Source organism: Pseudonaja textilis, chromosome 12, assembly GCF_049901715.1.
Source record: "Pseudonaja textilis isolate UNSWEBS1 chromosome 12, rPseTex1.2, whole genome shotgun sequence".
NCBI lineage: Eukaryota > Metazoa > Chordata > Lepidosauria > Squamata > Elapidae > Pseudonaja > Pseudonaja textilis.
In genome coordinates, this window is record NC_142001.1 from 9367677 (window position 1) to 9395179 (window position 27503).

At 40.1% G+C, this 27503-nt stretch overlaps 1 long non-coding RNA gene across 1 annotated transcript in view; it reads right to left on the bottom strand.

Annotated features, from left to right (window-relative positions):
- Positions 1-520: 520 nt before the first annotated feature.
- The window catches only part of LOC148124777 (uncharacterized), a 63944-nt gene continuing 36961 nt past the window's right edge, over positions 521-27503 (bottom strand). Inside the window, exons 2-3 of the long non-coding RNA XR_015745057.1 lie at positions 20382-20474; positions 521-1989 (exon numbers count right to left, since the gene is read on the bottom strand). This is a non-coding gene — a long non-coding RNA (uncharacterized LOC148124777). The remainder of the gene's footprint in view (positions 1990-20381; positions 20475-27503) is intronic.

Genomic DNA, 27503 nt, shown 5'->3' on the forward strand with positions numbered 1-27503 from the left:
TAAAATAAGCCAATTTAAGTTCATCACAAAATAACTTTACTGAATATATAAACATACATAGATACATACATATCCCCCAACACAGAAAGAAATGAATCAAAGATTTTGGTTCTATAAATACATCTAATCACACTCCTGATGATAAGTGACTGTTTCTTTTGTTTTATAACAGAATTTATAACAATTTGATTTTTGTTCTAACTAGGCAATGCCTTTTAGATAGCTGACTTCCCCACATCCTCTAGTTTGATGAAGGGTTGTGTATTGTTTTAATTGTGCATTGCGTTGTTTGTTTAGTGTCTTTTTATTTCCGTGGGTTGCATTGATTGGTCATTAATTGCAATAAAAACAGGCAGAGAAGCATTCCTACCACGTCTTTCTAGGTTTTTTTTGTTTTTGTTTAAAAGTGTGTCTTCCCAGCACAATTATGTCACACAGTCCTGTGATACTGTTTTTATTTTTATTCTTTTAAGGCACAGCAGGGATTGGAGACAAAGCTGAAAGCTTTAAAAATGATGTTCATCATGGAGAAAATTGATGCCCTCCTCGTCTCCTCTCGCATGCAATACTAAAATCCGAAATCGCTCGCTGAAATAGATTTATAATAGGTTTGGGAGAGAATAATCTGCAACTAATTTATTATTATGGAATTTTCTGTTCCAAAAATGCATTGTCTTGGATGAAGGTCCAGAGCAATGAAGCCAATTGGTGGAAAACAGGACAGCTGTTAGCGTGATCTAAAAAAAACAACAACACGTAGCATCAAAAGAATGCCACTGAATTCCTAGTGTTGAAAAGTGTGACAGTGAGAGGGGGAATTGCCCAGTGGACATTCAATAAACATCTCCAGGACCTGATGAACCTTTGGTAGGAGATCCGTGAGTTGACAAATGGATCTTGGGCCTATTCCAACGGACATGTCCTTGTGTTTTGATGTCTATATTGAAGTTCTGCCACTCAACTCGGTTACCCCAGCTTTACAACTGACTGCTAAATAAGATTTGGATGGTGAATGGGTGAAATGATCGCACCAAGCTGTTGAAACTGTCACACAAACCACTGTGCTTTGGGCTAGTTCTCCGCATATAGTCCAGCATTGCTGTGCCAATCTGATTGTGTCCCATCCAGAGCAGTTCAGGAACAATTGTTGGATGCATATTCTGCTTCAATTTACTCTTCTTTGACTTGCTGGAAAGGACACTGGTTTTGATTATTTTTTCTCCTCCCCCTTCCTCCCCAACCTGAAGAATATTTTGAGAAATTTCATTTTGAGTCACCTTGAGTTATTTTGTGTCCCGCAGCAAGATGGGTGGCATCAAAGTTAAATAAATAAATGAATAATTACCGGTGATAAGTAAAATTCTCAAGGCTAGGGTGCAGGTTCTTGCACCTTTTATAGTGTTTACTGGGGTATCAACTCCTGTATTGCAGTGATACAGCCTCTTGCAAATTGTCTGCAGATTCCTTGGCTTCTTATGCTTTCTTGAAAACTTAGGAGCATTTCCTTCATCAGGAACTGTGGACAGCCAGGGATGCAGACTGAATGATGGATAGAGGAGTAATCAAAGACACAGTAACTTCTCCACATTAGGATTGGGTAGCTAATACATTAAAATAAATAAAATCACTTCCACCTCGTCCGCTTTAAAGTAGACTTCAAAACATAACCAGCAGAAATGATAAAGCACCTTGGAAAATGTGGAAGACTCTCTTGTGAGAAGGTGGATTTACAGAAAAGAATACGGAATAACAGAAGTGGAAGGGATTTTGGAGATCTTATAGTCCAACCTCAGGGAGAAGGCTCTATACCATTTCAGACAAACAGTAGTCCAGTCTCTTCTTCAAAGCCTCCAGTGATGGAGCAACCACAATTTCTGAAGGCAACTTCTGTTCTCTTGATTCATTGATGTCAGGAATTTCTCCTTAGTTCTAGGTTGGATCTCTCCTTGATAAGTTTTCATCCATTGCTTCTTGTCCAGTCCTCAGGTGCTTTGGAGAGTATATATAATGTAAGAGAGGAAGGGAAGGAGAGAGAGGGAGAGAGAAAGAGGGAGAGAGAGAGAATATTAAAATTATAGTATATTATAGTACAAACATATTGTTCCAGTCCAAGTTTAAAGCATTGATTGTGCATAGCAGTTGGCATTTCAGGATAATAAACAGACATCTATCTAACATATGTTCACATTCTCAAACATGGAAGTACATGCAAACTTAGTACGTATACAGTAGCTGACTAATGTCACAAGTTTTTCTAACTGTTAGTAAATTTTCTTCTCTTTCTTTTTCCCTTTTTCTTTTCTTCTTTTTTTCATTTTTTCTCTCCCCCCCCCATCCAGCCCCCCTCACTCTCACCTGCTTCCATGTGTAAGTCATGGCTGGCAATTGGGGGTTGGGTGGGAACTAGGTTCTCTTGTGAAAAAAATAGGCGCATGACTGCACACAGTTCCTGAGGCCGAAGCACGGAGAGGAAATAAAACTTGTTCCTGGAAGTTTCTTAATAGCCAGATTTATTGGTTGCTTGCAGCATGTTACCTGGCCACAGCTGGCACTCTCAGATCTCATTAGACACCCTGTTTTCAGTTGAAGTGACTAGTTTTAAGAACAGAATGACACAGAGGCACAGACCCAAAGGATGGAAGAAGAAAAATGGAAGTGATGTACTACGGTGTCTTCATAATACACAAAAAGGGATTCTCCAACATGGTGGATCAGTGGTTAAGATGCTGAGCTTGTCGATTGAAAGGTCAGCAGTTCAGTGGTTCAAATCCCTAGCGCCACATAACAGAGTAAGCTCCCATGACTTGACCCAGCTTCTGCCAACCTAGCAGTTTGAAAGCACGTAAAAAATGCAAGTAGAAAAATCGGGACCACTTTGGTGGGAAGGGAACGGCATTCCATGTGCCTTCGGTGTTTAGTCATGCCAACAAAATGACCACGGAGACGTCTTCGGACAGCGCTGGCTCTTCGGCTTTGTAACGGAGATGAGCACCGCCCCCTAGAGCCAGAAATGACTAGCATGTATGTGCAAGGGGAACCTTAGTTTCTTGGGGGAAGGATTGAGACAGAAAGAAGCCGTACAGTTAGTCCTCCACTTATGACCACAATTGAGCCCAAAATTTCTGTGGTTAAGCGAGGCACATGTTAAGCAAGTTTTGTCCCATTTTATGACTTTTCTTGCCATGGTTGCTGAATGAATCACTGCACTTGTTAAGTTAGCAACACAGTTATTAAGTGAATCTGGGTTTCCCCTTGTCAAAAGGTCACAAAATGGGATCACAGGACCCTCAGACACCACAATGGTCAAAACTACAAGCCATTGCCAAGCATGTGAGTTTTGATCCCCTGATCCTGAGATACCCCAAAAGTGGTAAGTGTGAAAAGGGGCCACAAGTTCATTTTTTCCCATTGCTGTCATAATTTTGAAGGGTCACCAAATGAACAGTTGCAAGTCGAGGACCTGCTGTGTATCCTGGTATCTCAACGCACAAGAAAGAGATTTTGTTTAAAAAACAAAACAAAAAAAGGTCTCAGGGTGGATTAAATAAGATGAACAATGGAGGAGGAAGGAGAGTCACACACTGGATGACCTCCCACCCCTGAAGCTCGGCGAGCTGCTGATTTCGCACACAACTTGCTAACCTCTCCCAGCTGGATTCCTGCAGGAACAAAGTCCGCCTCTATTCTACCCACAACTGCAGGCCAAACACACCATGCCGAGCTTAATCCAAAGTGTAACCATAAGAAAGAAGCCAAAATTGGCTTTTTGACTGCCGTGTGAACCCTCCAGTACGTGTGTGTGTTTGGAGGGGGGGAGACACAACACAACTGGAGTCTTTTTCCCCCCATTCATTTGCAGCTCCAGAATCCACTGCACTGCCAAGATTCATTTTTCCTGAGACTGGAAACGTGAACATTATTGGGTAGCTCTAAGATAAATACATTTTGATAGAACTTAGAATAACAGGGCTGGAATGGACCTTGTAGGTCTTCTAGTCCATCCACCACCACCACCCCACCCAAGCAGGAGACTCTACACCATTTCTGACAAATGGCAGTTCAGTCTCTTCTTGAAAGCCTTTAGGGATGAAGCTCCCACAACTTCCAAAGGCAACTTCTGTTCCGTGGGTTGATTGTTCTCACTGTCATAAAATGTCTCCGTATTTCCAGGTTGAATCTCTCCTTGATCAGTTTCCATCCATTATTCCTTGTCTGACCTTCAGGTGCCTTGGAAAATAGCTTGATCTCTTCTCTGTGGCAGCCCCTCAAATATTGGAAGACTGCTATCCTGTCTCCCCTGGTCCTTCTCTTCACTAGACTGGCCAAGCCCAGTTCCTGCAACCATTCATCATAAGATTTAGTCTCCAATCCTCTAATCTGAACTAGATTGGGTTGTTTCTGTGTGTCATTATAGAACAGGGGTCACCAAACTTTTGGACCTCAGGGACCACCAGACTCATAATTTTAAATCCCAGATATCAGTAACTGGTTCTGTGGGCATGGCCTAATTTGTGGGTGTGGCTTGGTGGTCATGTGATTGGCTGGGCATGGCTTGTATGTAAACATTATAAATATTGATGTAAATATTGATTTTTTTTAATTAAAAAAGAGCAACTTTTACCCAAAATCAGGCAAAGCAGGCAGGCAAATTGAACTGCTCACAGAATCACAGATTCATTCAGAGATCTATCTATCTGCCATCGCCTTGCTCAGTCTGACACATAAAATTTGCTTGCAAGCAAACTAATAAAATTTGCTAGCAATATCTGTCTGTATATGTATATTTTTTATTTATATTTTTGTCATGCTTATGTAGTGCATATTGGAAGTGGAGATCCTTGTCTGGCCTTCAGGTGCTTCTAGTCTAAACTCCTTGCTCAAGCAGGAGACCCTGTACTATTCTGGACAAATGGTTGTTTAGTCTCTTCTGGAAAATCTCCAATGTTGGAGTGTCCTCAATTTCTGGTGTCAAGCCATTCCACTGATTAATTGTTCTCATTGTCAGGAAAATTTCTCCTTAGTTCGAGGTTGGGTCTCTCTTTAATCATAAAATATTTAAGGACAATCTTGATGCCCAATAAATCTCCCAGACCACAATGTAAAATCTCGAGATGATGTAGCCCCACCCATATAGCTTCTGCATTGTCCCACCCAGGGCAAACCATAATACCTGAGACTGTTGAATGGTTGAAAAGTCATTCCTCTTAATGCTCATTCACCTTGCCTGGTTTGAATAAGCCTTGAGGTTGTATACCTTCAGACCTCAACAGATGCTGTAAACATCAGAAGAGATGCTCCTTTCAATTCTCTTTAGGTTCTGCCAGGCACAATGATTCTACTACTCATTGCCCATGCCTTTCTATGCTTCCCAACTGGTACACCAGAACAACTTTGGCATCTTTAAGTTGTGTGGTCTTCATTTCCCAGAATTCCCCAGTTTAAATCATAAACACTATTTAAATCTGGGTGTTTGTTGGGACCAGCCTTGCAAGAATAGCAAAATTCAGAATGACACTTTATTGGCTGTGATTTGCATATGTTAGTTGAGAATTGCAAAATGTGAACAGCTAAAAACCAAAATGCAGTTATTCCCTCCTACCATTGCTAATCAAAAGTAACTGCTGTAACCAAAGAACAAGGAGAAATTAATTTCGACTGAATGGCTGCATCACTGGGAATTCTGAAGCCCAATGATGCAGGAATATGATCAGTGCAACTTGATAGTCCACGTTGCAATGTTGTTGTAGCAGCTTGAATTATGTTACTCGTGTATCTCAAAATTTATCAGGGTCCTTCACATCTTCTTGTCTCCAAGGTTTTTCCTTAGATGGAGGTTTATGAATAGAAAAAGTGCAGAGAAGAGCAACCAGGGTGATTAGGGGACTGGAGACTAAAACATGTGAAGAACGGTTGCAGGAACTGGGCATGGCTAGTCTAGTGAAGAGAAGGACCAGGGGAGACATGATAGCAGTGTTCCAATATTTGAGGGGCTGCCACAGGGAGGAAGGGGTCAAGCTGTTTTCTAAAGCACTTGTAGGCCAGACAAGGAATAAGGGATGGAAACTGAAGAAGGAAAAATTCAATCTGGAAATAAGGAGAAACTTTCTGACAGTGAGAACAATCAACCAATGGAACAGCTTGCCCTCGGAAGTTGTCGGAGTGCCATCACTGGAAGCTTTCAGGAAGAGATTGGACTGCCATTTGTCAGAAATGGTCTTGGGTCTCCAGCTTTGCACTAGATGACCTACAAGGTCCCTTCCAACTCTGTTAATCTGATCTAATCTAACCTAAGGAAGGAAAGCTGCATTTGCCTTTATTTATTTTTTTAAATGTGGATCACTACCGTCACAAAAAAAATGAAGTTTCATCCTCAAGGATTTCACCCATTAATATTCAGTCATAGGACAGATGAACTTGGAGAAAGATGAAAGAGAAAGAGAGAAGGGGACAAGTAACTTAGAGTAGGAATGCAGGCAAACACATCCAGACTGGTATACAGCCTCTTTCAGTGGAAAGGAAAACTCATTACTCTGGCTATGTGCTATCCATTTTTCAATTCTGACCACAATCCTTCTTACATGTCCAGTGGAAAAATGCCGAAAGAAAATGCTTTTATCCTCTGCTCTAAATAACCACAAAAATGTGCTGATAATCAGCACCATGGACAGAGTCGGGAGGTCTGCCCCATTCTCACCGTTTTCCATTCCTCTTTCACTACCAGCATTCTAGTTTACCATTACTCTCCCAGGATCCTAAACCCTAAAAAGAATGACACAAACAGAAGCACAGGTACTTTGTTTATATTATTTTAGAAGTCGGAAGGGACAGTTAATGCTCACATAGCGGTTCGCACAACTCCTGAGATTCAATTGTATATCATGCAAACAAACCACAGATGGTTCCATCTTTTTTTCAATCTCCATTTTTAAACAGATCGACCTTATTTGCCATTCACAGGCTAATGTGCAGATTAGGAGGTAGAGGGTTTTTTTTTTAGCAGGGTGGAGAATAAATGAATAAATAAAGAGTTTGGAGGAATAAAATGCATCCACTGTTTTAAAATGGGTGGGTTTTTCACCTACATTTTTTTCGAACGGAAATAAAATGGTTTGATGATTTGAAAATCAGATTGTATGACGTTATGAATGAACACATATGAAACCAAGGTGGGACAGAAATGGCTTGTTGTGTTTCTCTGCCTAATACAGATAGACACACTTGTATGCTTTCCATACAAAGTCATAATATATATGTGGCTAATGTTTTGAACTTCAGGGAGGGGGGGAAAAGAGGAGGGAGGGAAGGAGAGAGAGAGAAAGAAAGAGAGAGAGAGAGGGAGGGAGGGAGGGAGAGAGAGAGAGAGAGAGAGAGAAAGCACAATCTCTGCAAAAACTTCATTACCCTTAATAAACATACTCTGGCACATTCACTGCTATGCTATGAAGTTATCATAAATCACTTTCGAAGTTCACCTGCTCGACATGTGTCCAAATAAGAGCACATAATACAAAACAGGGGAAAATATTTCCAGCGCCATGAATTCATTTATTTATTTTTCTGCATGTCCCTGAGTTATGCTATATACCTTTACTGGTGGATCTGAACTGCACAATAAATGGCTGCACATCAGAAGCGGATGTTGGGTTGAAGGAACCTCCAGACTGGTAGACTAACAAGGGGAGAACTTCGTGCTGTTCAGAGAAGGAGTGTTCTAGGAGGATGCAGATAAGAGAGGACTGGACAAATGAGTTGGGCTTGAATGCTTAAAAGATGTAGGAGGAGCATTAACTGGTGATGAGACAAATCCTACTGTTGAATTTGTGGCAGCACTGGAATAATTATAGGATGCAGTGGGAACATTTTGATAACCTCCATAGTTATTATTCATAGGAAAGAGGAAGAACGTGATGAATTTGGAAGCTTCGTGTAGTGGACTCTATGTTCTATTTAATTCTGCCTCTATTTTCCCTCGTATCGGCAACAAAAGCAGTTAGCAATTTAAAAAATGATGCTTTTTTTGTTCTTGCAAAGAGGGGATGAGAGATTACAATAAAAGGCTTCCCCAACCTGATTGCAAATGACCTCTTGAATCTTTGCCTTTTAATCTTTTAATCTTTTTTGGCCAAAGCTTTCTCACAACCCCCACATCCATGGACCTTGCCAGGGACAATTTAGATAAACTATCAATCCTAACTCTGGGGATAAAACCCTTTAAAAAGAACAATGCTGAGTCTTTCCACCCAACAATCTGGGTATATATATATATATATATATATATATACATACACACACACACACAAAAAAAAACCCCTGGTTTTAACAAGGTTCCACCCTAGCCTGCTTTATGGGAGCCCTGGAGAAAAACTCCCGTCAGATGCTTAGCCCAACAGCATAAATTTGATCTCGCAATTAGTATTCAGCCCAGCATTCTGGATAGAAACCAATGCTGCAGCCAAGAAGTGGTTTAAAACACATAAATCATAGATCAATGACAGAACTCTAAGCACTGGATAGATTACAAAAGTAAGCTTTAGTTAAAAATAGATTAACCATTTCCCTGCAGGAATTCACTTCCCTTTTTTAAAAAGAAAGAAAAGAAAGAAAGAAAACAAAACCCTGCATAGAATGCTAAGGAAAAAAACCTGATCCAAGAGTTCCTTGCGCCTCTGTAATATATGCATGTGGTAGATTAATTGCCTTTTTCCTTGACATTTAACATTCTGGTTAAATAAATGTTGTATCGTGCTATTTGAGAGGAAAATAATATGCACCACGGAGATTTTTTATTATTATTATTTTCTTCTTCTTTTCTTTCTATCAAGGCAAGCCAGGAATCAGCTACAAATATGATGCCTTCCAATAACAGTGGCAGCATTGGAATAATTGCAATAGAAATGCATGATTTTTTTAAAAATGTATGTGGTTTGGGTTAGAATTGTTCAAATAGGACTCTGAAGGGTGTTGTGTGATAATTAAGCAGGTCAATTGTTTTTTTAAAAAATGACTCATTTGTAGAAATGATAACTGGACAGAAAACAGGATTGTTCCACTTAGGAACAGATATATATCTTTTTTTTTAATTGATTGATTGATTTCTTTACATTCTACACCCAGGTAGGCACTGAGGACCAATTCTTCTAACCTTCCTCCTCTTTCATTGTATTGCTTCTTTTTATATTACTGTTTTATATTATTCTTTAAGGAGAGCTAAGTCGCAGGGCTGTATAAAGTCATCTCTTTTTCTGTTTTTTTAAATTAATTTTTTATTTTTTATTTACAACAAGTCCATCTTTCATTTAAACGGTGTGTTGACTGGGTGCATATATCTTGTGCTAGCAATTATAATTAACATACTTCCCTTACCAAAATATCAGTAATCACATTTTCTTTGTAAACCATTGTCGCTTACATCTTTTAGCTTTATAATACTCTTAACTTATTTCTCTATACATTCATCTACTCAATTTTAACTTTATTTTCCAACCATTTCCATTTTGTTTTAAGGAGCGTGGCCATGTCTTTTATTCACCATCAGTGTAAAAATATGTGTGCACTGTGACACACATTTTAGAGGGATGGCACTCCAGTCCCAACTCAAATCATTTTGCTACCAATTTTGAAAAATACATCAAAGAAGGAAACTATTTGTAGCTCAGGGTTAAAGTGAGGGATCCTTGGTGCTCTCTGAGCTTGCTTGTTTTCTTGCAGATGTTTCATTATCCAAACTAAGTAACATCATCAGTGCTAGTAAGGAGTGGGGTTTGCTATTCATACATAGTCTAGTGGTTTGACCTGTTAGCATTGGTAGGAGTGGTCTTGGAGGTTTGTTGGCTTACTGTTAGCTTGTTTGCCAGCTCCTTAATTGGGGTATTGTTTACTTCTTGATTATTGGTCCAATGTCAATCTTTTGTTAATCTACACTCATCTGTATGTTGATTGCTGGTAGAAAAGTGTTTTATTCACTTTTTGGCTTGTTGATTATCTCTTTTGCACAGCATGGAGATGTTCTTTATGTCTATGTGTCTATTGATGGCCAATATGTCAGAATGCCAGGCTTTCAGGAATTATCCAGCCCTTTGGCCTTGGCTTGGTCTAGAATGATCACAGTTTCCCAGTTGAAACTATGGTTAAGTCTGTGCATGTGTTGGGAAATTAAGGAATTTTCATAAAGTCTACTGGCTGCTAGTTGGTATTTATGGATGTCTTCAATTAAAAATGCATCATTGGTAACTTGCAGTGATGTAGAAAAAGGGTTTCAAGGCCATATCTAGAGGAACAAATGTCTCAATCCTAAATTATATGGGTGGATCATCCAACGGGTGAGATATTATTATTTCTAGATACTGCTAATCCAGAAATACTCCTGTTTGGGCACGCAATTAAATAGACATCAGAGAATATCCAGCCAAATTCCCCAAATGGGGAAAGTAGGTAGTTGTCCTGAAGAACTTTTCAGGATCATAGCTTTTTTCTTTTATTTTTCAGCTTTAACACAGTGAGATCGGTTTCCCTTTAAATCAAATGAATAAACAGGGAACAAATAAGCACTGCAAGGAAACCAAAGTAGGAAGTAGAAGTCCAAATGTATATGCTGCTTTTTACATTTCAGAATTAATCTAGAGGCTACCTGCTCTCTATCAAATGAAGTTAAAATAATGCCCAATCTATACTTAGTGTTATACCAATAATTTTAGAAGAGAATGTTTTCTTAAAAATATATTATAGTTAAAATAAAAGATTAAAGTCGAATCTTGCCAAAAAAAAACCCAGAAAATTATGGAGGATTTTTTCTTCTTCTTTTAAAATTCATCATGATGAAAACTTTGAAAGAAAAAGACTTCCTTCCTTCCTTCCTTCCTTCCTTCCTTCCTTCCTTCTTTCTTTTCTCCTTCCTTCCTCTCTCCCTCCTTGAAGCCATTTTGTGGCCTACATTGAAGCTCTACAATTTCTGTCAAGTTTTTTTCTTAAAGTTTATTTTATTTAAATATTTTTTTATTAGCTGTTTTTTCTCATGTGGTGAAAAATATTTTTTTTACCTTTTTTTTCCTTTTATCACAAATATCAACATTTTACTATTTAAGTTAAGGGAGAAGAGGGTAAAGTTTCACTTTATTATTTAATAAAGTTTAATAAAGTTTCGCTTTATTTTTAATAAAGTTTGATTTTGGTTTCCTTTTGTGAAATACATGTTTTCTCTCTATCTTCACCTTTTGTTCATAAGATTTCAACCTATATAACAGAATACAGATCAAGGCTTCAGTTGTGACCTCAAAATGAGTACAATTTAAACTTTCATAAATTCTGGCCAATACCGCTAATGATTGTGTTGGCTTATGATTCTGGGAGTTGCAATCCAGATAATTTGAAGTTTACCAGTCTAGTAGACAATATTATGCTGGCCACCAATAAAATAGACAATATTATCTGTAAACCTTCACAATTTGTTGGCACTCTGAAGATACAGCTGATCAAAGATATTGCTCAGTGCCTCTTTCCTGAAACGCAATTTAATGTAAGTTTGAGACTAAGTTTAAACTGGGGAAATCCACCATTAGTTTAGGATTACAATGTATGATTGGAAGAAGCCACTGAGACTCTACCCAGTATAAGAATCCAATTAAAGCATACCTGATCAATATGTCTCCATTCCCTGTTCGAGCAATTTCAATAAAGCTCCAGGATCCATTGCTACATTCCTTTTACCGGAATGGCTTTTTTTCCCCTAATATTCATTGAGATTTTGTCTTCTTCCAGCCTAAACTCTGTATCCTGCATTCTTGTTGCAGAATCTCATACGTTGTCCATCAAGTAAAAGTAAAGGTTCCCTTCGCACATCCGTGCTAGTCATTTCTGACTCTAGGGGGAGGTGGTCATCTCTGTTACAAAGCCAAAGAGCCAGCACTGTCCGAAGATGTCTCCGTGGTCGTGCAGCTGGCATGACTAAATGCCGAAGGTGCACAAAACGCTGTTCCCTTCCCACCAAAGGGGTCCCTATTTTTCTACTTGCATTTTTACATGCTTTCCAACTGCTAGGTTGGCAGAAGCTGGGACAAGTAATGGGAGCTCACTCCATTATGCGGCGCTAGGGATTCGAACTGCCAAACTGCCGACCTTTCTGATCGACAAGCCCAGCATCTTAGCCACTGAGCCACCACGTCCCTTGACCATGAAATAGGAACCATCAATTCCTATTATGCTTTACTATTGAACGATTTAGGGATATTTTCGGTTTGCTAATCTCGGATTCCAATCCAAACCCATAAACACAATCTTCATCAGGATTATTTATGAATAGATTCTGCAGGAGTGGGTTTTTCTATTCTGCTGATCATGCCTTTTTGGGTAGCCTTTACTTGACTTCACAGGGAAGGAAGGAAACATCAAGGATCATTTACAATCATATATCAGAGAGAGAGAGAGAGATTGAGAGAGAGATTGAGAGAGGGGGGAGGGAGGGAGGGAGGGAGGGAGAGAGAGAGAGATTGAGAGAGATTGAGAGAGAGAGAGAGAGAAAACCAGGGTTAATTTTTAAAGACACATTTCCCTTTCAGCAACCATGCCCTCCAGTTATTTCAATGTGAAATGCATTATAAAGCAAGTTTCTTTCCTGTTCTTATCCCTTGGTGGCCAGCATAAACATTCCTAATAGAGAGAGCTTTTATCAGCGGTGGGATATTCAGGTTTGTAAGCTCCTGAAAATGCTTTTGTCCCTCATGAATGAGGCTAGACCTCAGGAGAAGCCCGGCCTCACAAATCTCCTAAGTGGTGAAAAATGACTTAGTCACCTGTTACAAATGGGGCTGAAATCTATACCTCTTTCTAACGGTGCTAAGCTTATACGTGAAATCGAATCTGAGAAAAGACTGGAATTCTAATGGAAAAATTCATACTGCGTGAATTAAAAAAAATTGTATAGATCGTTTGTTATAAATCATTTAGCTGCACATACAGGACATTTAAGTACAAATCTGGAAGGAGATAGAAGAGGGGGAAGAATAAGAAAGCTCAACTCATTTCCCAGGATTGTTGTTGTGGGGGAAAAATATAGGAGAAGCAAGGAATATTAGGTATGTTCACTGCCTTGAGTTATTTATAATTTATGTTACAGGTAATCCTTGATTTACAACAGTTCATTTAGTGGCCATTCAAAGTTACAATGGAAAAAGTGATGTATGACCATTTTTCACTCTTATGACCATTACAGCATCCCCTTGGTCACATGATCAAATTTTGCTTGGCAACTGACTCATGTTTATGCCATTTGCAGTGTTCTGAGATCATGCGATCTATTTTTGCAAACTACAGACAAGTGAAGTCAATGGGGAAGCCAGATTCACATAAGAACTGTGTTACTAGCTTAACAACTGCAGTGATTTGCTTAACCACTGGGGCAAGAGAAATTGTGATGACCTGGGGTGTGGCACAAAGGCAATACAATCAGTTAATCTATGGGAGTCCCTTTATGAGCTCCAACTTTGCCCCCAATGTCCTGGTTACCTTCTGGCTGTAGAAAAACTTTCCCAGGAACAGCCTTTGGCTGCAGAGAATCAAGTCCAAAACATGGTCAACAAAACTGTAACTATAAGTCCAATCAAGGCAAAATGAGGTAATTAGTTTGGCAAGGCAGGAGGCAACAATTCCAGACATGAAGGCATGGCAATAACTCAACACGGTTGGGAGGATTCCAGGAATGCAGATAAGCAAAGTCAACATAAGATAAACTCACGTTTGCTCCCAGAAGCCTGCTGCATGCAGCCTGCATTTCTTTTAAACTTTCTTCCCAGGTGTGGCTAATGAAGGGAATCAGGGCCCTTTCCTCCCCCATAAGCCATGCAATCTATGTTGCTCTTTTCTCCATTCCTCCCTGCATGCCCTAGGATGAAGAGGGGATGGCCCTGGATCTTTCTCTGAACTCCCTCTCCCTTGTTGTGCCTCTCCCTTGTTGTACCTCTTCCCTGCTCTGCCCAGCCAGACTTTGCCCTTCCCCAGTTTCCTCCACAGCCAACAGAGCCACACTCCCACTACCTGTCAGCTGTTCATCTTCCTCCTCGGATTCAGACTCCAACAGGGGCATGACAGAAGTCATAAAACGGCTCTTTCCTGGCTCATTTAACATCTAGTGACAGAAATGTTGGGCTCAACTGCAGTTGTATGTTGAAGACTACCTGTAGCTAAATGATGAAGAATGTAGGCAACGTAAAGATCTTCAGATAAACCAAATTTTGGGCTTAATTGTGGGTCGTAAGTTGAGAGCTACTGTACATGCAGAAAGTTATTTATAAGAAAGGTGGGATGAAAAATAATAATAGCAATTACACTGAGACTTATATTGGTTTACAGACTCAGCATATTGCCCCCAACAACCTGGGTCCTCATAAAAAAAGAATTGATTGTATCTTATTACTTCCTCCTTTAATTATAAAATCCTTTTAAAGTTGATTTTTATGTCTTAAGAGTTAGAAGGTCAGAACCTGTAGATCTTTTGATATCCCAGAGCTAACTTTCACAGTGGCCATAGGTTGCTATTGGTTGTCCCCATTTTTAACACATCAGCTCAGATCCAACCCACTAAAGCAATTCGATTTTAATTCCTGAGTTTGATCCAGATCCCTGAGCCAAATGGTTTAGATTGCTCCACAGAATTGCATCAACCTGACTTGGAAAATCAGTTCAGCTGAATAACATGCTTCCTGGACATGCGTAAAAGGTCCCTGAATCACTGAACCAATTCAGAAGCAACCGAGCCAATTCAACCATTTCCTTCAAATTGTTGAGCTGATTTGGGGCAGTTGATTTAATCTGGACATTTGATCCCATGACAATCGAATTGCATCTCCAAATAAAGCACTTTGAACAATTCTACAATGTTGGAAGTTAGATTTAATAAATTAAGATAACAGATTAACAGAGTTGGAAGGGACTTTGAAGGTCATCTAGTCCAACCCCCCATGCCCAAGCAGGAGATCCTACCCCATTTCTGACAAATGGCAATCCAATCTCTTCTTGAAAGTCTCAAGTGATGATGCTCCCACAACTTCTGAAGGCAACTTCTGTTCCATTGGTTGATTGTTTTTATGTCAGAAAATTTCTCCTTATTTCTAGGTTGAATCTCTCCTTGATCAGTTTCCATCCATTATTCCTTGTCTGGCCTTCAAGTGCTTTAAAAAATAGCTTGACCCCTGTGACAGCCCTTCAAATATTGGAAGACTGCTCTAATGTCACCCCTGGTCCTTCTCTTCACTAGACTAGCCATGTCTGGTTCCTGCAACCAAACGTTTTAGCCTCCAGTCCCCTAAAGATCTTGGTTGCTCTTCTCTGCACTCTTTCTAGAGTCTCAACATCTTTTTTATAGTGTGATGACCAAAACTGGAAGAAGACAAGCTTTCCTCTGTCATCTTTGAATGCAACTGAGGATTAGGACTGGAATAAAGCTTGGAGGATAACATATTCACGGTGTATTTAAACAGCAGCAGTGCACCTTTGATTTCTGACAGGAATCTCTACAAAAAATTCCTCACCATAGCTAAGCTGAAGTATCATGCATTGTGGGGAAGTCAAAATGGCCACCAACCGTGCCATCCGCTTAATCCAGTCTTCCCCAATTTGGGGCCCTCAAGAAATAGCCAATTTGGCTGGAAACATTGAAGTTATGGTCACGATACAGGTACTCCCCGGCTTACTGTCAACTCATAAAATATTTCTATGGTCTTTTTAGAGCTGCCAACAGAAATGGATGTGGGAAAGGGGTTTGAAAGAGCAGTGCGGCAGCTTGGAAATCAAAAGTGCATTCCTTACAGAGTTTTTTAGAAATAGTAACTGAAGTTTCTGCCATGCAAAATTCTAATTGGAGAACATGATTGATCTCTTGACTATGGATGATGCAGCCATATCAGTTCATTTAGTGATTGTTTGAAGATACAGCCGACTTATGACCATTTTTCACACTTCATTTAACAACTGTGACAAGAAAGGGTCTTAACACGGGGCAAAACTCACTTAACAGATGTCTCACTTAGCAACATAAAATTTTGGCTCCTTTGTGGTGCACTGGTAAAATGTACAGGTAAGATGTACAGGTAAGTCAAGTACAGGTAAGTCAGTTGGAAGAAAACTGAATTAATTTTCCACTCAGCCACGCTTTAAAAGAGAGGGGACAGGAACTTATTTCGACCAACTAATAGGCTAACTAATGTGAAGGATTCCAACTCACAACTTTCTTCTTCCTTTTCTTTTCTTTTGGAAGTTAGGCAAAGGTTAATAAGCTAAATTAGAGAGGGCTAATGAAAGCAAAGTTCAGAAATTCGGTTTGAGGCAGCCTAGATGAATACTTGACTGCTTTATGAAAGCATTTTCAATATCCTCTCTGAGACAGAGATAATGAAATTGGGCATCTTATATGGCAACCAGGATGCTATTTTTAGCATCATTACACCAGAGAGAATTAGAAAGTAAGAATGACAGCTGAAATGAGGTGACATTGTCTTTTGCTCTCAACTGCCAGAGCATCTAGACTAGCGCATCTGAAGGAGTTAAACATCATTCTAAACTACCAGGAAGATGAGGAAGAGAAGAGGTCTTATGAAGAGATTTTATCCAGGTCCTTCCGTGGAGTTTTAATTCAAGCAAGCGAGGCAATGTTCTTCTGCTACTTCTCACCATTTCCAATCTGAGTTTCATCTCTTTGAAGAGATGAGAACTTTCAGACAAAAATTGAGAATAAAAATTTAAATTCTGTTGAGAAACATCTTGGGATCTAGATGTTTTTGCATCCAAAAGCATGATCAGCTGTAATCAAACGGTATCCTCTTTCTCCTTCTCCTTTTTCTTCTCCTTCTTCTTCTTCTCCTTCTTCTTCTTCTCCTCCTCCTCCTCTTCTCTTCCTCCTCCTCCTCTACTCCTCGTCCTCTCCTCCTCCTCCTTCCCTCCCTCCACCCACCCACTGATCCACCCACCCATCAATATTCATCAACTCAGGCAGATGAAGTCTTATATGCGCTGAGCTGAGCTCTGGTGAGGTTTACACAGCTCACTTAAGTCCTAAACCCAGGTCAACAAAAATCAGTTGCTCTGCTCATATTACATCTATTCATGTAACATGATGGCCCGATTCACACCACATGCTAAGACAAGGGCTAGGATAGCCCATCATACTGAACTATAAACTGATCTCACATAAGCCCAGCCTAACACGCTGGGTACTTCTATCATTCAACACTCTTCAAGACCCTTCCTTCCTTCCTTCCTTCCTTCCTTCCTTCCTTCCTTCCTTCCTTCCTTCCTTTCCTCCTCCTCCTCCTCCTCCTCCTCCTCCTCCTCCTCCTCCTCCTCCTCCTCCTCCTCCTCCTCCCCTTCCTCCTTTTTCATCACCTTCAGCAAAAACTCCCTCTATCAGCCAGCTGTAAGATTAAAAGCTTTTCAACTTGCTATCTTGGGAAATTTCTTTCGAGGAAATTACTACAAAGGCTTGTTTTAGTGTGTTCCCCTACTGTGCATCCTACTGGGTTTTTTTAATAAGGAAAGCTATCCATCCATGGAACTGTATCCTGTTTTCCATGCTTGAGTGTCTAACAGCAGGCAAATACAGTAGAGTCTCTGATGTTTTGCTCCTTTAATTTTCACTCCATAATGTTCTCTGCCTGATTTTGCTGACTGATGCATGCACCTTCCAAGTCATTTAATTAGGGGTGTATGCACAGAATTTGGGCAGAAAAAGCTGTCCTTTTCTGAAAATAAATAAGCAGTCGAATACAAATAAAGAACAATGGAGAAGGAGGGAGGGCGGAAAAATATGTGCTTAAAGGATTCAAAATGCGGTTTTTATTTTTTGAACAAATAATTGCAAGAAATATTTTGCGAAATATTTAAATATATTTTAAAAAATATAAATAAAAGGCGAATGATCCCTCTTGCCCAGATTTCACCAGTCTGATACTGTCCAAATATGTTGGGATCCTGAGATTTCCAAAGGTCAAAGGTCATGCCAGTTAGAAGCTTTGCATTTTTAATTCCTGTTTCAGTTTCTCATTTAGATTAAAGGTTCCCCAAACTGAAGCGCCGTTAAGAAATATTATTATAGAGAAGGTGGCCTCTAAGTTGCAGGAAAACACCTATCAGCTTAGAATTACCTATATAGTGAAGGCATTTTCACACAGAAGATTTGCACTATTCAAGAACCAAATAGTTCTGGGCTTTTATGATCCCACAACATTGTGCCTCTTGGGCCATTAAGCCAATTCCTTTTCCCAAGATGCCCATGGAGGTGTTGCTCCCAAAGGAATGTGTGGGTTCTACCATTGTGACATTCCAGGAAGCATTTAAGGCTATTATGGTTTTTTAAAAATGTTACTTATTTTTAAATGATACACTTTTTACATGCTGCCCATCTCCCTTGGAAAATCAACTTTGGCCTAATATTGAAATAATACTGCAGGCAGTTTTGGTCACCACACTATAAAAAAAGATGTTGAGACTTTAGAAAAAGTGCAGAGAAGAGCAACCAGGATGATTAGTGGACTGGAGGCTAAAACATAAGAAGAACAGTTGCAAGAACTGGGCCTGGCTAGTCTAGCGAAGAGAAGGACCAGGGGAGACATGGTAGCAATCTTCCAATATTTGAGGGGCTGCCCCAGAGAGGAGGAAGCGGTCAAGCTATTTTCCAAAGCACCCGAAGGCCAGACAAGGAATAATGGTTGGAAACTGATCAAGGACAGATTCAACCTGGAAATGAGAAATTTTCTGACAGGGAGAATAATCAACCAATGAAACAGAAATTGACTTCAGAAGTTATGGGAAGTTATGGAGTTGTGGGATCTTCATCACTGGAAGCTTTCAAGAAGAGGTTGGACTGCCATCTGTAAGCAATGGTGTAGGGTCTCCTTGGGTGGGGGATTGGACTGACTGACCTACAAGGTCCCTTCCAATTCTGTTAATCTGATCAACACTAGAAATGTCCAACTTTCATTCTTCGTTCAGCTCAGAGGCTGCATGGATGACCTGAGGTCACTTATCTTCTTCCAGTCTTTTCTACCTCAGAGAATTGTGGCAAGGGCCATCTTAATTGTTGAGTGTGTACAACAAGCCAGCCAAGATGAAAGTGAGATTGAATAGTTTCTGGTTCCGCTGTCTTAGCGTGTTCGATGAATCGGCTCTTAATATTAAGCCATAATATGATGACTGTATGGGGAGAGCCAGTTATGTGAGCATAGCAATTGTGTTTAATGAACCTGGGTTTAGGGTTCAGCATGTTTTGTAATCCCAAATGCTACTCAAGAAATGGAGGGTATCAATGCAATACATAAATTTATTTATTTGAAATACTGCAAATCATTGAGTTACACGAACAAGGAATGCTTCAGATCAAACATCACAAAGAAAGATGCAACTGGAGAAACGTAACCATCCTTCGGCCTACCTTTGAATACACATGACATGGTGGAATACAGTTGGCTATCTTCAAAATCATTATATCGCCTCCATTCTTTAACATGTAGCTATATAGGTAGTCCTCAAAGTACGGCCACAAATTGAGCTCAAAATGTATGTTGCTAAGTGAGATAGTTAAGTGAATTTCACCCCATTTTATGAGTTTTCTTTCCAACGTTGTTAAGTGAATCTGGCTTCCCCACAGACATTGCTTGTCAGAAGGTCACAAAAGGTGATCACATGACCTTGGACACTGCTACTATCATAAATATGAGTCAGTTGCCAAGGGTCTGAATTTTGATCATGTGACCATGGGGATTCTACAATAGTCGTAAGTGTGAAAAATTGTCATAATAAGTCACTTTTTCAGTGCTGTTGTAACTTCAAATGGTTACTAAATTGTTGTAAGTTGAGGACCACCTAAATATACTTAAAGGTGCTTAAAGAGGCAACTGGACTTTCTGGTTTTTCTTTGAAGACATTTCGCTTCTCATCCAAGAAGCTCTGACTGGATGCTGTATAAATCCTTCCATTCCCCACTATCCAGTCATAGCTGAAGAAGCTTCTTGGACGAGAAGCGAAATGTCTTCAGAGAAAAACAAGAATGTCCAGTTGCCTCTTGAAAAAGCACCTCTGGGACAACCGTGGCCTGGAGGACTGAGAACCTCCATAGACACTGAAGACTGCCTGCATTAGAAACATCTTTCTTTAAAGAAGAGTCTCTTTCTTTAAAAGAAGGAAAAGTTGGGCTGAGGCCAATTCAGAAAAAAAAAATCACTTAAATTTACTCATTGATGAACCTGCTAGAAGAAGGAAGGTTCTGTCAATACCATTGACCTTTGTGGAACAGATGCTATTTCAGCATTTGCTTCTCTGCCATTTTGAAATTAAAAGGAATTGGTGTGGAAGGACCAAAAACAACAACAAAAAAACCCCATCTGATAGGAAACAAAACCTACCTCCTCTTCTTCTCTCTCATAAGATGGTGGGATTCTTGATAATATTTCAGTAGGGAATTTGATAAAGTAGAGGGCCCCTTTGGTAATTTCTTCCTGAAATAATCAGGTGAAAAGGTATTATTACATATCTTATCGTTCTTACCTTTATACCTTGCTTAAGCTCCTAAAACAACATGGACACTTTCCAACCCACAAGCTTATCCTCCCTCCAGGAGTTCTCCCTTTCACTGTTGAATCCTCAGACGTTGTTCTCTAGGAGGGAGATAGGAACAAGCGTTGATTCTCAACATCTCAGCTCAAAATGAAGACATGAGAGAAGAAGTCTAGGGAGACTTTTCAGTCATCCAAGTCATGGTTGTCCCAGAGGTGCTTTTTCAAAAGGCAACTGGACTTCATTTTTAAAGACTGGATGCCTTCAAGTTAAAACAAAGTCCCGTCATCTTTTGAAAAAAGCTCCTTTGGGACATAAGAAAAGAAGGTCCTACTCAGTGAAGATTGTCTCCTGAGAACCCAAAGGCCAAGCCACAAAGGCCTTCCTTGATTAAAGGTAGAAGCTTGAATTTTACTCAAAAGCCTACAGAAGTGAATCAGGCAACAATGGCTGTTATGTACCAACACACAAGTTATAGCATTTTGAATGCTGTGACTTCTTCCCAACCCTTCCCATCTGGTTAGGCTTTCAATATGCACCCATATATATTTTTTGAAATTTCTTTTATTGGATATTAGTAACTTGGGTTGGCAGTTAAGTTGTTGGTTTGAGCTCCGAGCTTGGTGATTTGGTTACAAACATTTCATCCCCATTCCAGGAGATGTCTTCAGTGCCCTTTGAATTGTGTTTTGGATTGAGCACAACCCAAAGGGCACTGGAGACGTCTCCTTGAATGGGGATGAAAGGTTTGCAACCAAATTGCCAAGCTTGGAGCTCAAACCAACATACGCTTTTCCTACTCCTCAAAATACCTGCCCATTGTCTACATAGAGAAACAACCTCGGCTCAAAGCATGTGAAAACATCTATGGAAATTACATGGGAATTTCTTTTAATGAGAGATGTGTCTACCTGAGTGAGGCTCCAATTTTAGGAGGCAGAACAAAGAGAAGTACCGTTGCCTAAGGGAGCAAGGTCAGGGTGAAGGTTAATCAAAGAAATGACAGTTAAATGATCTGCTGGGCTCTTGAGACCATAAACACACATTTTGCCAAGCTCTGCTATAAAGAATCTCTATAAACAGAAGTCAAACAAATGGATCGCAAAGACACACAAGGCTGCCCCATTTGCAGCATCCATGTGTGGTTTTAGGATGTGTTCTAGCTTGGCTCTACATAAAGAGGACAAGGAAGAGGGAAGGCAGTTTTTTTTACTTTTACCTCATCTGCCTTCTAAAATAAAAACTTAAACACAGCACCTCTATTCTTCCGAATTTTAGCAAAAAGAACAAATAAGGGTTTAGACATCATAAAAGGTTTGCAGATGGTACATTAGGACAACTACACGTAGAGTCCAATCCTCCACCTTTCTCTTTCTCAATCTTCCTAGTGTTTCAAGATAATAATCTTTGCCATGATTCAAAGGGTCATAAATTGAAGTTTACCAACATAATTAAAATCCAACAAAATCAATTAATTGGTGGACACTGATGGATGAAACATTACTCTGTGAGGTGGGAGCCTATCAGATTACCTCTCCTGTTCCATATTTCCATACAGCCCCACCCTCAAAGTAGTGAAACTAATCTTATAGAAGCGGTAAGGGTTCTGGAGTTTCAACACTGATTGGACTGTTTTTCCTGGGAAAATCTTCTCCTGGGTATCTACCACCTCTTTGGTTTCTTATAGTTCCCTTAATACCAAGGGAAAATTCCATTCAATATTTTGAAGAATGTGTGCTGCCAGAAAATCTAAAAAGTGATGTAAAAATGTGGGGTAAACTGCATAGCAGGAAACTTTGCAGTTTTCCAAGAATATTGCATGGATGTGTTTATGGAGGAGAAGGAGCAACAGAAATTGAGGGCAGAGATGAAAGAGGAATCAGTCTAGAATCCTTATATGGCCATAAACAACTAAGTCCAACCTCCTCTTGAATTTCATTGACCCTTATCTAATTCCAAGCAAGTGCCAACCGTTAGTTGATAAGATTCCTGGCACAGGAGGATTAGCAATATATCAGTCTAATTAGACCTTCGGGTGTGGACCTGGTCTTTCACACCTGACAGTTTATGAAGTTATCAGGAGATAAGCTCAACTCAAAAGAGAGTTTATCTTCTGCCAACTTTGACTTACTTTCCCTCTCTAATGGATTTAGAAGTGCTAAGGAAGGGGAGAAAGAATGACCCAAGTATCTCTGCTGCCAGATTTCTGCAAGCTCATTAGAGCAGAATAGGCAACTGGTGGCATCAGAACAGAACAGAATAACAGAGTTGGAAGGAACCTTGGAGGTCTTCTAGTCTAACCCCCTGTTGTAGGCAGGAAACTCTATACAATTTCAGACAAATGGTTGTCCAATTTCTTCTTAAAAACACCCAGTGCTGGAGCATTTACAACTTCTGCAGGCAAGTTGTTCTACTGGTTAATTATTTATTAATTAATTAACCTAATTTCTCCTTAGTTCTAGGTTGCTTCTCTCGTTGATTAGTTTCCACCGCTGCTTCTTGATCTGCCCTCAGGTGCTTGACTCCCTCTTCTTTGTGGCACCCCCTGAGATATTGGAACACTGTTATCATGTCACCCCCAATCCCTCTTTCCATTAAACTACACATACCCAATTCCAGCAACCATTCTTTATATGTTTCAGCCTCCAGTCCCCTAATAATCTTTGTTGCTCTTCTCTGCACTCTTTCTAGAGTCTCAACATTTTTTTTTTTACATCATGGCGACCAAAACTGAATGCAGTATCCCAAGTGTGGCCTCACCAAGGCCTTATAAAGTGGTATTAACACTTCACGTGATCTTGATTCTATCCCTCTGTTTATGCAGCCTAGAACTGTGTTGGCTTTTTTGGCAACTGCAACACATGGCTGGCTCATGTTTAAATGATGTCCACTAGGACTCAAAGACCCCTCTCACAGTTACTACTATTGAGCCAGGTACCACCTATACTATACCTGTTCATTATACCTGCACATCACACGGTCACACAATGTTCTAACCATTCCAAAAGCAAGAGAACACGAAGCAAAACCCATCAACCGTATTAGCATTGTTTGCGGAGTATCGTTCTTGTTACAAGCTGCTCACGGTAAAGCAAAACCCAACACTAATGAAATCTGGCACCTGATTTCAAACCATTTAATTCCTCTTGCCTGTGAAGGTACCCCTCCAAAAAAGAAAAGAGGTTAGAATTACGGAGTTATTAATTTTATATTGTTTTGACAATTGATTTTGAACACTCAGACTAGAGCTGTCCTTTTAACACCTAATGCTGTAATTGTTCAAAACTAATTATTTCTCCTTGGTGCATCTGGCAGCATAAAACCTTGAAATGAAGATGTGCATTGCTAGTCAAGATGTTTTCATCAGTGTTTCCAGCAGAATATTCGTTCAGTAAAATCTAGCAAATCTTCACCTACTAAGATAGAGAAGAAAGGGGTGGTGATGAGGCGTTTATTTTCTTATCACCATCTTCTAAAGTCTAGCACATCCATTCTAACAATGTGTACATTTAGCCACATGAGCCATGACAACAAGGGACGTGGAGATAGGTGGGGGAGATCTAGCTGGAACATCTGTCACTCCTTTGGCAGATCATCATCTCCTCCTCCTCCTCCCCTCCTCCTCCTCCTCCTCCTCCTCCTCCTCCTCCTCCTCCTCCTCCTCCTCCTCCTCCTCCTCCTCCTCCTTCTTGGACCCTGAGATCATTGGCCATTGACTTTTAGTTAGTAGGCAGTCTTGGCCGTGGTGGAAGGTGCTGCTTTTTGGACACATCCATACCAGGGAAGCTGGTCTTCTCTCATCTTCTATAATTGGTGCCACACCAAAATGTTGTTGAATGGTGTCATTTGTGGTGTGGTCAAGAAGGGAAGTGCCCGATATCCAATGGAGTATTCACATTTCCATGGCCTGGAGAAACTCCTTTGGCAGATATAGTTGGCTAATCTAATCTTGGTAGTAAGACCATTGTTCTTGGTCTCACTCAACGCTCCATACTTGCTCCTCCCCAAGTTGTACGAACAAGAAAAGAGGGCCACCATCTCACAACAAAGCGCACCGTTCTTCAACCAAGGACATACGTTGAAAAGACATTCCTAAACTACCCAAATTAATTTCACAGGATAGCTGCAATGCAATCTGAATCCTGTTCTTCTTGGCATTATCGCAAAGGGCATTAGCAGAATTATGTAGCCTTCTTCAGCCAGCTGTAAAGGACTGTTACTCTCTGTCATCAAATCATCATTTAAAAGTTCAAGCAAAGGCTATATTTCCTGGCAGGCCTTGCCAAGTTTTGACTATTTAACTGGCAGAGATGACTAAGGACTGCAGAAATCTATTGCAGACTTTTTGAAAGAACAATTTTTCCTAATAAGCAGTGCTTCATTTTTTTTTTTCTATTGAGAAGGAACAGGAAATTATTTGAAGAACCATCTTTTCCCAGTTACATTTACCTGACCCACCAAAGCAGGAAGGCAGGGGATGCTATGTGTCCCTTCTCCTAAGGAGGTCCATCTAGCAGGACCAAGAAGAAGGACCTTCTCTGTGGTGACTCCCTCCCTGTGGAACATCACATTCAGCAAGATAAGATTGGCCTCCATTTTGACACACTTTTGAAGACCCTGAAGCAGTGGTGGGATTCAAATTGTTTTACTACCGGTGAGCGTGGCTTGGTGGGCGTGGCAGGGGAAGGTTACTGCAAAATCCCCCATTCCCTTCCCACCCCATTAACCTGCTTCCCACCTCCGTTCTCCTGTGCGGTGGGCCTGGGAACCCCAGAGTAGGATGAAGCCTATCAAGTGGCTCACTTGATTGTTGTCAGCAGGGGTGGGTAGGAAATGATTGCTTTTCTATTGTTTTCTATTGGGATTTTTTATCCTTGCACCCAGAGTCACTAAGTAGGGCAGCCATATACATTTTCTTAAATAAATGAGCCCATTTTGGAAGAGACCACCATTCAAATAACTGCTTTTATTCAAAGTGGACTAAACCTGGTTTGCAAACAATAGCTTCACTTGTCCTCAAGAATTACATCTCCCTTAAACCCCATTGGTTCCAGCTTTGGATTCTGCAATTCAATAAACCCTTGATTCTCATAGATTGTTATATTCCTAATTCTGCACTGGATCATGGATCAGTTTATATATTTGAGTCACTCGTTTACACGAATGTGCTATACGTTGCTTGCCTGTATTTGCACTGGATTTCCTATTAGGAGATTCAGATGCAAAGGTTGACAGAAAAAAATACTTTTGAACAGATAATTAAGTAGGTTGTACCAAGCGCAGACAGACAAGATCAGTTGTTTTGGAACAGTTATGATTAAAAAGACAGTCCGTGGATTCAAAATCAATTGTCAACACAATAGACAATTAATAGCCTTGGCACTGAAAACTTTTTGACATCTTTAGAGCCAAATAATGAGAGGAGTCAAGATCAGACACCATTCTTCATTAATGTTGGAGGTAGCATGAGATGTTCTTAAGTTGGTGTCATTGGGAGTTGTACAGTATCTAGCTCTAAATGTTTGGGTCTGACTCAGCTGTAAATCAAGCAGTATCAGTGAATGACTGTCATCAATAATCTATACATATAAAAACGTCTCTGTGTGTGGCTCTGTGTGTGTATGTTCCAGCATAACTCTGGAATGCCTCGAGCAATTTCATCCAAATCTGGCACACAGATTGACTTACCCTCTGGAAACAAATACTGTGGGAGTTAAAACATCCCTAACATCTCTCAGGGGTGTGTGCTTTAAAATGGCTTCTACTGTACAGCACAGTGGACTTGCCATGGTAACGGATTCACAGCACTCTAGTACTCTACAAGGGGGCTCTCTCTCAGCCCTCCAAGGAAACGTCAGGCGATTGGCCAAGTGCAATAAAAAAAAATGAAACATCAGTGTACATAAGAAACTCCCGAGGAGAGGAATAGAAGACTTGCGGTGCTGCGCGAGAGACAGTACAACAGTGTGAGTGTTGACTACAGGATTTTTCTGTCTAATACAGGTTTGGGAGAAATAAATACCCAGGCAACGCCAGGTTATTGGCTACTTTGTTTATAAATTGGAGTTAACAGAGATGGCTAAATTGACTGCTTTGATTAAACCTTTTCTGGACTTTTTGCTTGAGGTTGAAAAAACATGATACTTTGATTTGGGGTTTACCAATTAGATAGGTTTGCTGTTATAGAAATGGCTTCTTTATACCATTATGTAAAAGTACAAAGTTGAGGTTGGATGTTATTATCTTATTCTACTGCACCAAAGGGAGTTGGAAGTCAATGTCTTTTCTTTCCTTTTTCCCCTTTCCCTACACTTTTTCCTTCCATTTTTCCTCCCCTCCTACTATTGGGGTTGTTTTGTGTGTGTGCATTTATATTACAGGCTTAACCTCAACTTACAACCACCATTGAGCCCAACATCTATGTTGCTAAGTGAAACATTTCTTGAGTGAGTTTTGCCCCATTTTATGACCTTTCTGGATGCAATTGTTAAGTGAATCACTGCAGTTGTTAACTTAGTAACCCGGTTGTTAAGTGAATCCGGGTTTCTCCATTGACTTTGCCTAAGAGAAGGTCACAAGAGGAGATCATATGACCCCAGAACTCTGCAATTGTCCTAAATATGAACCAGTTACCAAGCGTCTGAGTTTTAATCATGTGACTACGGGATGTTGCAATGTTGTTAAGTGTGAAAACGGTCATAAGTCCCTTTTTTCAGCACCATTGGAACTTTGAACAATCATTAAATGAACTGTTATAAGTCAAGGACTACCTGTATAAGCTAAAAACAAAATATTTTGTTTAGAAATTGCTTGGAGAAAACAGTGTTTACTATTTACAGGCCAGATAATTCCCTTGTTATCATCAAATGCTTGTTTTTGTTATTGTTCCATTGAGAAAGTTCTTGGTGCCTAGTGGAATTAGTTTACTTTATTGTCATTGCACCTCGTACAACGAAATCCAACACCATCTT